Raw genomic sequence first — 13,634 nt, forward strand, 5'->3', positions numbered from 1 at the left:
GACCTTTTAAGAAGTCAACCAAGTCCAGAAGGAGTGCCTTGTGTGCTCTAAGAGGGACTACACCGAGTCCCAGAGCAACATGAGACAATAGTAAGGGGGCCAATACCCCTTGTCAGGTGGCAAATGGACTATATTGGGTCTCTGCCCATATCAGAAGGATATCAGTATGCCATGTTATGTGTGGACACGCCCACTGGACTATTGGTTGCTTTTCCTGCACGTCGTGAAGATCAGCAAACCACCCAGAGGAGCCTACAGTGTCTCTTCTCAGCCTATGGCCGGCCGCAGGTGATTGAAAGCGATCAAGGCACCCACTTTACTAGACATGCGTTACAAGGATGGGTGCAGCAATTATGAATAAAGTGGAAGTTTCATGTACCATATAACATTAGTGGGACAGGCATGATAAAGAGGTACAATGGTTTGTTGAAACTGGCCTGAAGTCAGACATCAATAGTCTACAGGGCTGGTCAGATTGCCCTGTTATGGCATGAGAAGCCCCTTAAAGGAGCTTGAGCCTTGTGGATATGCTAAAACACCCTTGCTGCCTCTCCTATACAACTGTATGTGCAAATGAAAGAGGAGTTATTGAAGCCAGGATATGGCCAGCAGAGCAACATCCTGCTGCCAGCCCCTACTGCACTGAACCATGGAGACACTGTTGAATGGGCGTGACCCTGTACATTTTGACACGAAGACCAGCAATGGCTGGCCCTTCTGGCACGTTGGGGGAAAGGCCTGGGAGCTGGCCTCATGTATATTCCTGGAGTAACAGCAGAGTGGCCCCCAAAGATTACAGTACTGTAACCAAAACATCCGGGTGGTAACAGCTTCTTACGGGGAAGTTTTGTTTTTTCTTTATGGCCAGTGCATGTACCTCCTGTGGCTACATATTGACCCATCTGTAACTCCCACAGGGACGGCGGTGAAAGTGTGGTATACTAGACCAGGATGAGATCCCATTCCTGCCACTCTACCAAAGGACCACTCTCTTGCATGTATCCTACCTGATGGACAAGATTTGCTTATGCTGGTGTCTTTAAAACATGTATTTTATTGCCCTTAAGGTTTTCTCCTACAGTCCTTTAGGCCTGGATGCACCCCTGGCTGCAGCTGCTGCATGGTGATTGCTCTGAACCCTCTACCTCGTCAGCTACTGCCTGCCTATGGAATGGGTGAGCTACAGACTTAGTCTGCATAAGACTTTGAACCTAGCTGAATCGTCTGTCTTGAGGATTATCATGATTTTATTGCTGTTGCTATTGTATGTCATTAGTCTATTTACAATGCTCCAGTTTTCTCACCCAGGTCCCATAACCAAGGGCTTATCTGAACCTGAGAGGCTGCGGGGAGATCTCACTTGCTTCTGCCAACTAGGAAAAAGACTGCCCTGTACTGCAGTTTGTAAGCAATAAAGGAGTTTTAAACTTTATTTCTCCCTTTGACTGATTTTGGTTTTAGAGGTATTTTTCCCTTGGATTTCCTCTCCCCAGAGTTATTTACATACCTATAGGAGCAGAGATTGGATTTTTGTGTAATTTTAAAAGTTTTCTTCATCTTTCTAATTTATTAGATTTCTACTGCTAGTTCCTATGCAGCTCCTTTAGTTCAGAGCACTTGATTATCTTTAGAGCTGCAATTTTTAACATGCTTTTTATTGGTATCCCTACCATTGTCCAGTTGGCTCCATGGTACTTTTCTAACACTTCCTCTAAGAGATCCTCTAATTTTCTTAATTGTAGCCTCATACAGCCCCACTTTCCTTTGCTGGCCTGAATCCTGGAAGAATGGTCTCATCAACCCTTGCTCCCCAGTTAATTTAATCAGTTTCCTTTCTACTAGGGCATGGCTACTCAAATTGTGATCCCTCAATCAGCAGCAGTTCACCCAGGAGCTGGATAGAAATGAAGAATCTTGGGCTCCATCGCAAACCTACAAATCAGACTGCATCTTAACAAAATTCACAGATGATCTGAGCACACACCAGTTCGAGAAGCACTGTAACTCACAAGAGAGGAATTCCCGGGGTAAAATACCTCTAAAACCAAAATCAGACAAGAAGATAAAGTTTAAAACATGTTTATTACTGACAAACTGCAATCTGGGGTCATTTCTCTTTGCTACTCAGGCAGAAGCAAAACAAGCACTCCCCTTAACCTCTCAGGTTCAGATAAGCCCTAGGTCGCCCAGGTAATTACCCACTGATACAGAGATGAACTACTTCTTTCCACCCCCTGAGGACTGCCTACTGATATGCAGATGCACTAAAGCCAGGCAAGATATCCTGGAAATATTACCATTTTACCCACACTACCCAACCTCTCTGGTCCAGATATGCCCTCACTCCCCCTTGTAATTACTTTTTTTTAAAAGGCATCCATCCATAAATTACTTTTATTTCTCATTAAATGAGTACAGAGTCATAAGCATATTAATAACAGATGTTTATTATCACATCCAGTGTGGTTTTCAGTACCACTTGAAACACACATATCATCCTAGAGATGTATCAGTTTTCCAGTGCTTCTTATTTGATACACATTACTGCAAAGCCATTATAAATTACTGAGGAGGTATTTGGTTAAAAAAATAAACAATAAATCATACTGCCCATATGACTCAACTCTCATTATTGGACGAGAGTTTAACAGTATTTATCTGGTAATTCCTGTGTTACCTGGAAAACGTAACAGATGGATTGCCATAATTTTCTTTTATACTGATGTAATCTTCTACACACTTTGCAGAGTTTTATAAAGTCATTCATTATTTTAGCAGGTAGTTTGATGCAAAGACTGTACTCAGTTTATTAAAGTCCAACAAACCTCTAAATATTTAAAATTAAATTATCAATGAAAAATCCACAAACACATACTTTTTTGAAAATGTGTCTTAGAAATTTCTATATTTAGTCATGGCAGTAAAATAATTCTCTCAAATTAAGGCACTAAAAGGGCAATACAACTCCCATCAAAAGTATTCTAGGAATAATTTACATTTTAAACAGTGCATGCATTTCTTCTATGTTTGTTAACTTAATGTCTTTATCACTTAAAACCATAAAGAAATACATTATACAATTACAAAAATTATGCACCCCACAAAATGCTCTTAAAATTGCTTCTTCTCTACAGTTAGTTCCTAATGTCTCTAGTAGTAAAATAACTCAATATGGCTTGGCAAAAATGCATAGATTAAATGTCTTTTTTTTTTTTTGCCTTCTCCCATTCCCCAATCTACACACTTGCTGAATGAAATACATACAGTATTTTGTAATGTATAATGTAAGATATTTATTCTCCATCAAGTCCACTATAGGCAAACAACAGTGAGTCTTTTAAATTCTACAGTGAGATCACTGAAGTCAAGTGATGTCACTGCTTTCTTAAAATAGTTTTGTATAGTCTTGCAAGAGCACAGAATCTGAAGAAATTTAAAAGAATTTTGGTTGTCTCATTTTGAGATATTTTGTTTATTCCTTCCATGAGCTGATCTTGATAGTGATGTCCATTCCACATGAAAGTGAAGGTCCCTTCCTCCCATTCGTATGAGGAAAACTGTTCTATCATGATTGACAGGCATTTTCTAAGAAATTCAAAAAGGCAGTACCTTTTTTAAAAAATATATATCTAGCTAAGCTTTCTCTCAATTATACTTGCATTACATAGTAAAAATTAATCTAATCTACCTGTAGGCAATAAAAAGAAAAACAAGAAACAAAAACCCTCAGTGTGCTTTTGTGCCAAAGCAAGGACAGAGTAACTACAATCTTAACCCTGAAGCCTGTGATACTTGGGTCAAAAGACAGCCTGTCTGCTCTGCATGGTTAAAGAAACCTGATTTATCAGGCAGCATCCCACATGATTCCACATGGTGCTGGGGCCACATGGTTAACTAGTTTTTCCAGATGTATTTTTTTACTTTCCGGAAAGACTGATTTGCAGTGCATCTTGTTGAAAGTGTTCGAGGGGATGCACGACAAAACCAGATGGTGGATTTTTAGAGAACTTATTTACTAAACGCGTTACCCATTTTTTTTGTTCATCCTGAGTACATGCTAACAGCATATCTCTTGTTACCTCATAACTTACTTTACATGGAGAAATTAAGTCTTCTTTCTTATCTAAGTGATCTCTGTGGCACTTAACGTGGTGCCTTCCACACTCTAGGGCAGGGGGTGGCTTAAAAACATGCCAGAGAGCTTTGGCACAGGCCTCACAGTTGGCGGGAATGTGGCAGAGTATAGGAATAACTCATGGCCTTTGTGATTTTGAAAACTGGTTTTTTTGGCTTGTTGCACCGATTCCATCTCTACATCTTTTCTACATTCACCTTCATTTGCATATATCTGGAATATTTTAGGAATTTCTTCAGTTTCAGCTATGTACACATCTCCTTGGGTTACAGATCGAACATGAATCAATTTATCTATGTCCAATACCATAGATGGATTGGATTGCTCTTTATCTTGTTCATCATTGTAGAACAAAATTTTTGCTGCTTACCATAACATACTGTTTCTTCCAGCCTACCGTTTGATATTTCCTCTATTTGGTATTGAAAGCCAACCTTCAATTCTTGACTCTGGAAGATTTCCATCAGTTTCATCAGTACTAGAAAAACTAGCAACACTTGTGGAATCCGAAAGATCCAAAAGTTCAGTGCACAATTGCTCAATACCACTTTTTTTGCTAGCCAACTGCTCTGAAGCTCATTCCTGTGTGTACATTCTTCTACCAATTGCACTTGCATGTCACTCAGTTCCTTCTGATGTTTCACTACCGTCTGGTTGAATTTCTTTCTTTCTTGGTTGAGTTCCAGTTGTAGCTTTTGATTTTCCTTTTCTTTCTCAAATCCTGTGTATTAGCTTTCTTTCTATCAATATTTAAATCTTTCCAATTCATTACTTCTGCCAACTTGTTAACAGCCTATGTTTTAAGGGTTCATTCTGTGTTGATATTCTTTTCAAGGGCAGCCTTAAGATTACTAATCTCTTCCTCTTTCTTCAATTTATATTCTTCCTCTACCTTCCTCATTTTTATCCGTTAGCTCTTCATTTTCTTTTCTTAATAATTCACTATCTTTGGTAAGCATGCTGTTCATTTCTTCAAGCTAACAGTGTGATCTTTATCTGTAATCTCTTGTCTATTTCTTGAAACAGCTTTCTTGCTTTCTTGGGTAAATTCAAAATACTGCTCTTCCAGAAGCCCTTGAGCCAACTGCTCAGACTCAGCCTTTGTTTCTGCTAGATCCAACTGAGTGGTGAAGGTTTCTTTTTCACTTTGTAGTTCTTGTATTTTCTTTAAATTCTGTTTTTTTCTTCAATTTCTTCCTTAAATTCCTTTACATGAGTCGTATAGTGTTGAGAAATATTGCTCAGCTTCAAGCAGATCTTGCAGCTCCTGCATCTGTCCTTCTTTTCCTCTGTATTGTTTTTTAAACTGAGCTAACGCAAATTCTAATAATCTTTTTGCTTCCAATAATTATTTCCTGTTTCATCTGCTTTCCTGGACCTTTTAAATTATCCACTTCAAATGCTTGAGTCTTCGATTCATTTTGTAACAACAGTCACTTATTTGATTCTCACTCCAACTGAAGACTGAGATTCTTAACTTCATCCTCCAATCTTTCTTTATTTTCCAGCAAACACGCAAGCTTCTGCTGAGATTGTTTCAGATCAACATCTAGCATGGTACACTGCTTCTCAATCTGAACAAACCTACTTTCAGCCTTCTCACAAGACACTCTCTCTCTTCCTTTAACTTTTTTTTCCATCTCACACATTGCAACAGATTTTGCCTCTTCAATAGACTGATGTTTGTCAGTTAAACAAGCTTTGGTTACTTTATGTTCATTTACCTCTTGTTCTGTTGTTGTAATATGATTTAAGTTTATAGTTTAAATCTATTTCTATATTATTCTTTTCCTTTTCTGAGTGATTAAGCATGTCTTGAGCTTCTTTTCTTTCTCCTTCCACTCTTTCAAGATTATGTTTGAGATGCTTCACCTCCTGCTATAAAGATATAATTCGAGCTTGAAAGTCTCCTATCATCTCAGAATCATGACCTCTGTCTCTTTGTTCAGCTTCTAACACAGCTTGCAGCTGGTAATAATCCTTGTCTGTTTGTGACTTGAAACTCTCTAAAATTCTATTTCTCTCCTGCAATTCTCTGTTTAGGGACTCTAGCTGACTAATAGAATTGCTCATCTCTGTGTGATGCTTCATTAATATTACAGCTGTGTCTGATTCTGTCCTAAGTAAGTCAATGGCTTCTTCTAGCTGCTTTTGTAATTGTGCCAGCTTCTCATTAGCAAGCTGTGAATTCTGATTTATTCTCCTTAAGTCTTCCAACTGATCCTTTAACATAGAAACCTCATTTTCTACATTCCTCCTCTTCTCATTTTCCTGTTCTGCTTTTCTTTGATACTCATTAATTCTATGCTATAGCAACATTTTCTCCTTCTCAATCTGAGACACTGTAGATTCTAGATTTCTTCGATTCCCCTCTTCATCCAATTCTTTATCTTGTCTAGTTTTATGTTTGAAGTTCTGCACTTCTGCTCCATTTCATCTTTTAATTGCATTTCATTATGCAGCTGTTCTTCCAGCTTATAAATGCTTTTTTTCAAATTTTCCTGCAAGCTTTTATCCACGTTGGAGCTAGTTCTATTATCATTAGGATTAACTGAAGACAAGTATCTACAATTGCTATAATATGTAACTCCTACAAAAAGTAGCTGATTGCCAACAAAAGCTTTAGGTATAGGGAATATTTCTTCATCTACTTTATCTTCTAAATCATCAAAGGTACTTGTATCAATGTCACTGCTTAAATCTGGTACAACTGGTGCTACAGTCTCTCAGTGTTTCCCAAACCCACAGATCATTTTTGAAGAAGAGATGTCATTTGATTTCTTCTTCACCATTTCATCTTAATCTAACCTCTCTGTCAGTAAAGAAGGCACAAGTAAGATTTTTTGCTTCTTTTGATATGACATTATCATCAGGGAAGGTAAGTGAATTTGTATGGTTCATAATCTTACTATAAATTCCAACCAGAGAATCTGCATTAAAAGGTGGATCACCTACAAGCATTTCATATAAAAATACCCCAACTGACCACAAGTCACATTCTCATCCATAATAACCATTACCACCTTGGGATTTATTACTTCAGGGGAAATATAATCGCGTGTTCCAACTGCTGTATCACATCGTACCATACCTTCTTTATTTCATCTTCATACAAGTACCAAAATCTACTAACTTAAAATGTCCAGATTTATCCAGCAGCATGTTATCAGGCTTCACATCTGTATGAATAAAACCCATGGAATGAACTGCATCCAATGCAAGAACTACTTCTGCAGTATAGAATCGTGCCCATTTTTCAGGCACATCACAGCTGTTCATTAAGTTTACAAGATCTCCACCAGGCATGTATTCCATCATCATGTAGAGGTAACGATCATCTTGGAATGCATAAAAAAGCTGAACAACCCAATGACTGTTAGCAAAAGCCATGATGTCCCTTTCTTCCCAGAAAAATGCAGAATCAGATCTCTTAATATTTCAAATTTGCTGAGAGGCTTCATAGCATACACCTGCCTGGTGGATTTATGCCTTACCAATTGAACTTCTCCAAATGCACCTCTACCGATCACCTTCACTACTTCATAATCTTCAGCTTTCATCCGTAAATCTCTAATTTTATTTATTGTGTCTTTGTATCTACTTAAAAAGTTGTCAAAATTTTTGTTTTTTCTTAAGTCAAGAAAATCCAAATCATATACCAAAGCATCCAATCCATCCAGCAAACAATCCGAATTCACTTCCGATTTGGGATCCCGCAGCAGTTTGTTAATTTTTTCAAACCGAGTCTCAGAACTGTCCCCAGTCGACATGTTGCTGTTACTGTGACAATACCCTCGTATGAGCACCAGCAGCAGAAAGCAATTTCAACCAACTTCCTCTGGCGGTGGGTTTGCAGCCGTGGGAAGGCCGAGCCGGAACCTCAGGGTCACCAGGTGTGCCCAGCTCCCTTCCTCCCCTGAGGGGATCTCCACTCTCTGGACCCCGGGCCGGGAGCAACAGTGATCCACAGCCTTTCCAACTCCCTAAGTCACATCTCACCCGGCAGCCACTCTCGACAACCGACAGCGCCGTCAGCACCAGCCTCATCGTCCGGCGAGCTGCCGCAGCCTAGAAAACCCCAGCTGCCTTCACCGAGGAGGGCTCCCCATCCCGAGCTGGGCAGGAGAGGGAGAGAAAGAGAAGCAGGGTGGAGACTCTGGGGAGCAGGGGAGGGAGAAGACCTAAGGCGCAAGTGAAGGGCGGGTGCAGAGCTGTGCCACCCACCACCACAGCTCGGGCCACGGAACATCACTCCCCCATTTGTTCCGTCACTGCAGAGACTGCTGGGGCTGCTGCCATGGTTCAGCAGGGCCACATGAGGTCGGTGCCCGACATGGGCTTAGGAGAGGGAAGGCTGGAGAACTGGTGGTGGGGAAGATTAGAGTCAGCCCAGAGGCTTGTTCTTACTTATTGATATGGAGATGCACTAAGGCCAGGTGAGCGATTCTGGAAATTTTGCAATTTTCCCCACAGTGTGATTTATCTAACTTTACCCAAATTTCATCCTTTCTGTGAAGTATCATCCTAAGAAGGGCACCTCTTTGTGCAACTATATGTGATCACTCTGTGAATAAGGCACACTGCCTGTAAACACAGGACTTTGTGTATGATTTATTTCTAAATCAGGCCAAGAATGAATAATAAAATAAGCACACCAAGTCAAAAAAGCACTTGACCATTTGCCCCCCAAGTGTAACAACTGGGTTTACAGAATTTAAATCTTAGGTGTAAGGGACGAGGCAACTAATTTAAATGTTTGAATCATGACTAAATGAACGCGGCCTCTATAGAACATTGAAGAATGGTGTGGACTGACTCAAACTAGAGGGTTTATTCCATGCCTACATGAATTTAGTGAAACACAGTGTACAGGGCAGACAAATTGTTTAAGAGTTGTGTTAAATAAACAGATCTAACTGGGTAAGGAGAGATCTTTTTTGAAAGGCTTACCCACAGGGCAAAAAGGACTATTGCAATAGGGACTGGGTGACTATTCATAAGATCTGCAAGCTTCTCAAAGGTCAGACAAAAATATTTTCTTTATAGGGAAGAGTAAACAAGACCAGAAAGAACTGAGTCTAGGAAAGTGGGAGGAAAAACGGCTTGACTACATAACAGATCAGAAAATGTTCTACCTTGAAGCTAGCCAATTCCAAAGAGGGCCCCTTAAAGAAGTTGAGGATGGCTCAAATTTTAGGGGCCTGGGGGAAGAAGAAAATACAGCTGAGGTTTGGTTGACAAGCATATTGTTCTGGCTGGTCAGTGAGGACAAGTTCAGCTAATCATTTATGAGGCAATGAATGGGTATGTGGAGGGTCTGTATCTGGCCTTGTCATAGGTAAATAAAGGAGTTCATCCTTGAGTCTCAACGAAGTCATATGGGGAAAGGCGCTTCCTTGCAGTAAGCTATTTTTGGAATTTAAGTTGGGGGGATTTCTTTGACCATTGCTGTTTCCAGGATCACAGGTCTCAGATAAACGTCAATATTATCAGTTATAAACAATGACATCTCATTTAAATCTTGTGGTTCTGATACATTTAAAAAAAATTTTTAGTAGTAACTTTAAGCACATTTGTTTGTAATCTAAAATAATGATAGTTTTTCATAGAACTGTACGTTGGATACCATGAAAACTGCTTATCCAGGGAGAGCTGAATCCCAATTTTTCTAAACATCTCAGAGGCAGTGTCATTTGATGATGAGCTGAAGGATACTGCCTGGACCACAGGATTGTTAATTTCAAACAAAACTGATTAGCATCCTTTTAAATAAGTGGATTTCTCTGATGGACTTTTTCCCCACAAAAATTCTCTGCAGACTCAAGAACAGTGATTCAGTTTTTAAAGTTTTTATAAAATGTACCTACAAAATAATGGTAGATATTAACTTGAATGTAATATATTCTTAGTTATTTTGCTATATGATTGCAGTCTCATGAAATTTTTATAAGTTTTTATTTGCCTTTCTCCAAAAAGGAGTTGAGTCTGGAATATGTACAATATTTTATCTTTTTATGATGTTTACCTTTTCTTAATAAAGAATGTATTTAATAAAAAATATGCATTACATAGTGCTCCTCTTGTTTGAGTTTGAAAATAAATCATGCATGGATTTAAAAAATACTACTAATAAATAAGGATGAGGGGAAAATACACCTGGGAAATGTTTGCCAAGGTGTAAGTCTGGGAAAAGGAAATCCCGGGGCAAAATACCTCTATAAAAACCGAAATCAGTCAAAGGGAGAAATAAAGTTTAAAACCTGTTCATTGCTCACAAACTGCAGTCCCAGGCCATCTTTCTCTTCTGCTCTGGAAGAAACCAGCAAGCAGGGAAGTCACTCCCCTCCCCTTAACCTCTCAGGTTTATACACGGGCGCCTCCGTGGCCCAGATAATTACCCATTGATATGGAGATGAACTTCTCTCCAGCCCTGAAGATATATGCAAATCAACTAAAGCCAGGAGAGATATTCTGGAAATGTTACAATCTTACCCACAGGCCACTCCTCCAGAAATATTGCCTTACAATCTACTACTTCCCCTTCTTCTGCAATGGTCCCTGGGTGAGAAAACTGGAGCATTGAGACCAGACTAATGACATAACAAAAGCAACAGCAATAAAATTATCATAATCCTCAAGCCAGAGGATTTAACTAGGTTCAAAGACCCATACAGATTAAGTCCATAGCTCACCCATTCCATAGGCAGTAGCCAGGGTTCAGAGCAATCATCATGCAGCAGCTGCAGCCAGGGGGCACATTCAGGCCACAAGGACTGTAGGAGAAAATAACCTTAAGGGCTATAAGATACTGTTTCAACGACACCAGCATAGGCAAATCTTCTCCATCAGGTAGGATACATGCAAGAGAGTGGTCCTGTGAAAGAACAGTGGCAGGAATGGGATCTCGTCCTGGTCTAGTATACCAGACTTTCACCCCCTCCCTGCGGGAGATACAGATGGGTCGATATATAGGGCTATGGGAGGTACATGCACTGGCCATAAAGATAAAACAAAACTTCCCCGGAAGATGTTCTTACCTACTGGATGTTTTGGGTACACTACCATGACCTTTGAGGGCCATTCAGCTGTTACTCCAGGAATACACACAAGGCCAGCTTCCAGGACTTTCCCCTAATGTGCCAGAAGGGCCAGCTATCACTGGTCCATGAATCGAAATGTCCAGGGCCAGAGCCATTCAACAGTGTCTCCAGGGCTTAATTCAGTTGGGGCTGGCAGCAGGATGTTGCTCTGCTGGCCATATCCTGGCTTCAATAGGTTTTCTTTGGTTTGCACATACAACTCTTTAGGAGAGGCAGCAAGGTGTGTGAGCATATCCACAAGGCTCAAAGCTCCTTTACGTGGCTCCTCAAACGCTGCAGCACCATCCATAGGCGAACTGACCAACCCTGTAGACTATTGGTGTCCAACTTCAGGCCAGATTTCAACAAACCATTGTAGCTCTCTATCATGCCTGCCACAGTAGGATTATATGGTACATGAAATTTCCACTTTATTTTATTATTTATTTTATGCTGCACCCATTCTTGTAACACATGTCCAGTAAAGTGGGTGCCTTCATCGCTTTCAATCATCTGCAGCCAGCCATAGGCTGCAAAGAGAGGCTCCAGATCCTTCTTGGTTATTTGCTGATCTGCACAACATGCAGAAAAAGCAACCAATAGTCCAGTAACCATGTCCACACATATCATGGCATACCGATATCCTTCTGATATGCGCAGAGGCCCAATATAGTCCATTTGCCACCTGACAAGGGGTATTGGCCCCTTACCATCTTCCCATGTTGCTGTGGGACTCAGTGTAAGTCCCTCTTAGAGCACACAAGGCACTTCTTCCAGGCTTTGCTGACTTCTTCAAAGGTCAATGGCAAGCCCCACCAACGGGCTACAGCCCACATTGTTTTTTGCTCCACGTGCAACAAACGCTAGTGCAGCTATTGGGCTACCTCAGAGGCAGGCTTTCCTTCTAGCCAGCCCACCTGGGCCAATGTGTCTGCTTCATCACTCCCTGAGGATGCCAAAGGCAAATGGCCAATCACGTGATATGCAGTAACAGTCTTAGTCTGACCAGAGGCCCATAGGCCTTCCCACAACTCTTGCCCCCAAAGGGGCCTGGTGACCAACCATCCAGTTGGCATGACACCATGTCGGTAGCCACAGGGTCAAGCCCCAATAGACAGCCCAGCTGTCAGTACAGAAGACTATGGGGTAGGCTCCTGGGTGGATCACAAGCCATACTACCTGCAGCCCAGCCCATTAACTGCTCTTCCCCTCTCCATCCTCCATTCATATTGTCTCAGTCTTAGGATGGAAAGCCACAACCCTCCACTTCGGGGGCTGTCCACGACTGGAGCCATCTGTGTACCAAGCATCTTCAGGTATAGGGGCTTTTCCCTCCTGATAAGGAGTCACATCTATGAAGGGCTGAAAAGCAAGTTCTTCCTGCTTTCCACTGGTATAAGTCACTGGCCCCAATAAGCATTGGAGTTCTCCACTTAAGGAGCTAGTAGAGAGGGTGCTACCCTGCTGTAAAAATATGTGTCCCATTTGACCATTGTAGGTGTCTGTGTCACACCACTCCATGCCCTTTGGGTCCAGTCTCGCACCCACCCTGCGATGGGACAGGTGGTTATTACCTTGGTCGGAGCTGTTCCAGCAATGGGCTCCATAGCCAGCAAGGCATGATACACAGCAGCCAGTTGCTTCTCTATCAAGGTGTACCAGACCTCTGCTCCTTTCCATAGTCATGACCAGAATCCAACAGGTTGGCGTGTCCATTCAAGCTGCTGCCAAAGACCCCATCCACAACCATCTTCAGTTACATGAACATCTAGTTCACAGAGCCTTGATGAGTCCATTACATTCAAGGCCTGTACGGCCTTGACTGCCCACTTGGCAGCAGTAAAAGCAGATGCACATGTCTCATCCCAGTCCCACCTGATGCCCTTTCATACCAACCGGTATAAGGGCCTCAGAATTTGTGCCAAATGTGGGATAAACAGTCCCCAGTAGCCCAAAAGACCCAAAAACTCTTGTAATACTGCCACTGTGGTAGGGGTGAGGAAAGCCTGGACCTTGTCTATAACTGCTTCAGGAATAACTTCAGTTTTACCCAACCAGACAACCCCCAAGAATTTCACAGACACACTGGGTCCATGAACCTTGGTGCTGTTCACAGCCCATCCTTTCTCCTGTAGATGTTGCAACAGTCTAGGAACTGCCCCTTCTAAATCTGAAAGAGAATCAGATGTGAGCATGATATCATCAATGTAGTGATACAACCACATTGTTTGTGGTTTCTTCTACGTGGCCAAGTCCTGGGCTACAAGTCCATGACAGATGGTGGAACTGTGGACATATCCCTGTGGAAGGACAGTGAATGTCCACTGCCAGCCTTCCCACGTGAAGACAAACTGTTCCTGGCTTTCCTGTGCTATGTCAATAGAGAAGAAAGCATTAGCAAGATCTACTACATAATGATA

The 13,634-nt window shown here is 41.4% G+C and overlaps 1 protein-coding gene and 1 pseudogene across 25 annotated transcripts in view; both read right to left on the reverse strand.

Annotated features, from left to right (window-relative positions):
• PARD3 (par-3 family cell polarity regulator) overlaps positions 1–13,634 on the reverse strand; it is an 815,317-nt gene that overhangs the window by 670,823 nt on the left and 130,860 nt on the right. The window lies entirely within an intron of this gene.
• LOC118907736 (rho-associated protein kinase 1-like) overlaps positions 2,430–13,634 on the reverse strand; it is a 141,780-nt pseudogene continuing 130,575 nt past the window's right edge.

The sequence above is a fragment of the Manis pentadactyla genome, chromosome 3, assembly GCF_030020395.1.
Source record: "Manis pentadactyla isolate mManPen7 chromosome 3, mManPen7.hap1, whole genome shotgun sequence".
In the NCBI taxonomy this organism is placed as follows: Eukaryota; Metazoa; Chordata; class Mammalia; order Pholidota; family Manidae; genus Manis; species Manis pentadactyla.